At 30.6% G+C, this 3,219-nt stretch overlaps 1 long non-coding RNA gene across 1 annotated transcript; it reads left to right on the top strand.

Moving 5' to 3' along the window:
* The first annotated feature begins 970 nt into the window (after window positions 1-970).
* Window positions 971-1,908, top strand: LOC111921181 (uncharacterized). The gene is made up of 2 exons (XR_002860103.3): window positions 971-1,412; window positions 1,568-1,908. It is a non-coding gene; the product is annotated as an uncharacterized LOC111921181 (long non-coding RNA).
* Window positions 1,909-3,219: the final 1,311 nt, after the last annotated feature.

Here is a 3,219-nt window from a genome sequence, read left to right as displayed (position 1 = left end):
TAATGTAAGTCTTGATGAACAAATACGGATGTTGGACTCCCATAAGACATGTTAAGGCATAAACTTGCTAACTTTACACTTTAGGACCCCTCTAATAACCGATATCTGGAGGTTGGAGAAAGTGGTTGCATGGTTTAAGCACCAAAAAGCTTAAGGTGCTGAACATCGCAATACATTGGGCGTACTAGGATGTACGCAACGTGTACTGCATGGCGCTCGCGTACACCCAACATAAAGGGAGTTATGTCGTATGTACGCCCCAGTGGGGTTTTGGACGTTTGTTGGACTTTTGAGTCATTGGGACCTATTTGGTTTTGGGCCTTGATCTGTTTAGAGTAGGCGGGCCTTTAACGTTTGCTAATGGGCCTTAAGTGATGTAGTTGGGCCTTTTGGGCCTTGGAGCCCGTTATTGCATTTGGGCCAGGAATGACTAGGCTCATTAAGGGAAAAAACATGTGAGACCTTATTTATGGTTTTGGAATTAGGGCTAAGGCTCATTATTTGGGATTGTGACCTTATTATGATTAGGGTTAATTGTTTGTGTTGTGTGGGATCTTCTTGATTAGCAACCGAGCAGCTTGTTGCTTCCAGCAGACAGAGGTGAGTATTCTTATTGTATCAATGAGTTGAAGGCACCACGGCCGACCCATTATTTGTTTTGTAGGATACATATTACTTGTGTGCTATGTGTATGAAAGACCAGGGTGTGACCTCTGGCACCTGTATGAAAGACCAGGATACATCCCGTGGTAGTAACATGAAACACCAGGATCTGGCCTCTGGCAGTCACATGAAAGACCAAGATCTAGCCCCTGGCAATTGTATCGAAGACCAAGATTTGGCCTGCGACAAGAATCATATGTAAGACTATGATTTGACCTATAACATTAATTTGTATGTTGACATGTGGTACTTTTTGGAAAACTTACTAAGTGTTTTCTTACAGATTGTGTTTATGGTTTCCGGTACTTTCGATACTAAGAGGAATGGCCCGGCGCAATGGCACATCATTCACTTCCCTTATTTCTGCATTTTGATATTGTACTCTAATGATGTGATTTTTATACATTATGATGGTTTTGGAACAATTTTTATTCCTGTAGTACTTTTTCAAAATGAAATAATTTTATCGTGTTTTGGGGTCATTACACGATCCAATCAAAAGAAAAAAATAATCATGTGCACACTGATCGAGCATTTCCAATCGAAAAGTAAACTTCAAGCTCTCAATTTCTATATCTAAGAGAGCTTCTTCCAAATCTCAATTTCTATATCTAAGAGAGCTTCTTCCAAATCTCAATTTCTATATCTAATCTCTTGAATATTCGCCATAATAGATCTCAAAAATTTCATGTCGATCCTTCGAGAGAACACTTTCTTCTGTCGGAAATCATGACCAAACAGCACACCAGGTAGTCTTGAACTCCCCAGTAAGTTTAAATTGTCGTCGGAACACAACGTCAAAATACGTCACCGGAAAAGCACTGTATACACATACTCATATCTGATTTTCATTCTGTTGTATTTGTTGATGGTTTAAATGAAAATGTTATCGGAAAACTCGTAGGGATCTTGATCTCGATTAACCGACACATAAGTCACCGATGAAGAGGAAGACGAAGAGATCTGATGTAAACGACGGTGTACCAATCTCTAATAGTTAATGTAGAAGACGATGGTGGCAGAAATTATTAGATGAGAGGAAGACGAAGCAATCTGATGGTAACGGTGGTCGAATGACGACGGAAGCAGCGGGAGCGAGATGGTGGCTAAAAAAGTTTGAAGCATTTTATGTTTATGGTTTTATCTTGATGAAGAAGAAAATGAGAGGTTTATTGGTTTAGATCTGATTTGTGGTATGACGAATGTAAATTTGATCTATTTTAAGAAAATTAATACTGACAAAAATACCCTCAGCTTTAAGAGTAATTGACATGAACAAAAATACATTTAATTTTACAAGTTTCTAAATATTAATTTTAATGGTTCTTAACTTTTTAGGATTTTTATTTGATCTTTTATATATATATATATATATATATATATATATATATATATATATATATATATATATATATATATATATATATATATATATATATATATAACCCGTGGAAACCACGGTTACAAAATTGATTAAATATTCATAGTAAAAAATTCAAAATTATTAATCAATTATTTTATATAAAATTTTAAATACATTATTAATTAAGAGATTTTTTTATTAGTTATGTAAAATTATAATTATTGATTCAAATAAATATATGTAATTAATTTATCATATATATTAGATTCTTTTTATTTATAAATTAATGAAAACAATAATATAAAATTTAAAATTTAAAATAAAGAATAAATAGATTGACAAATAACATCACATTAATTAGGAGGTTTAATGAATTTAAAATGGAAAATTAATAGAATGATAAGTGGCATCATATTAATTAGGAGTTTTAATATTATGACACTTGGCAAAATGACTACTCTTTTATATATATATATATATATATATATATATATATATATATATATATATATATATATATATATATATATATATATATATATATATATATATATATATATATATATATATATATATAGTTAGATGAAAGAAAAAATATAAATCATTAATCAATTAGTCTTGAAGTTTAAAAAGAAAAGACTTTTTATAAACTGAAGTTTGAAGTTTAGTAGATAAAGTGTATAAATAAATAGCCTTCTAAAATTGAATTAAATAATTTACTATTTGTTTTATTTTACCAATATTATTATGTATTTCATTAATGTGATCGTTTCTTCATTAGTGTGACTAATGTCTTTTTCTATACTTTATAACAAAATTGTTAATTTTGAAATATTAAATAATGTATAACATTAATAATAAAATATTAATTTAATATATTGGGACGTCTTATACATACTATAAAGGATGTGCTATATAGAATTACCCTATTGTTTAATTAAAAAAATCATTTAAAATTGTTGTCATTCGAAGAATCATGGGTTCATCAACCCGCATACAACTACTGGAGCGGTACCAATTTGTTTCGAAATAGTGAGTTTGACGGTACCATCAGTACTACTAGCCCAAACACCACCATTCTGTGCACCGTTAAGGATAGAATTAGATTATGAAAAAAGTATGAATAAATGAACATTTATATAAAATCTTTATCAGATCAATTATTGAATATAACAAAATAAAATTAAGATATA

This window comes from Lactuca sativa, chromosome 8 (assembly GCF_002870075.4).
Source record: "Lactuca sativa cultivar Salinas chromosome 8, Lsat_Salinas_v11, whole genome shotgun sequence".
In the NCBI taxonomy this organism is placed as follows: domain Eukaryota; kingdom Viridiplantae; phylum Streptophyta; class Magnoliopsida; order Asterales; family Asteraceae; genus Lactuca; species Lactuca sativa.
This window is presented reverse-complemented; position numbering and strand designations above follow the sequence as displayed.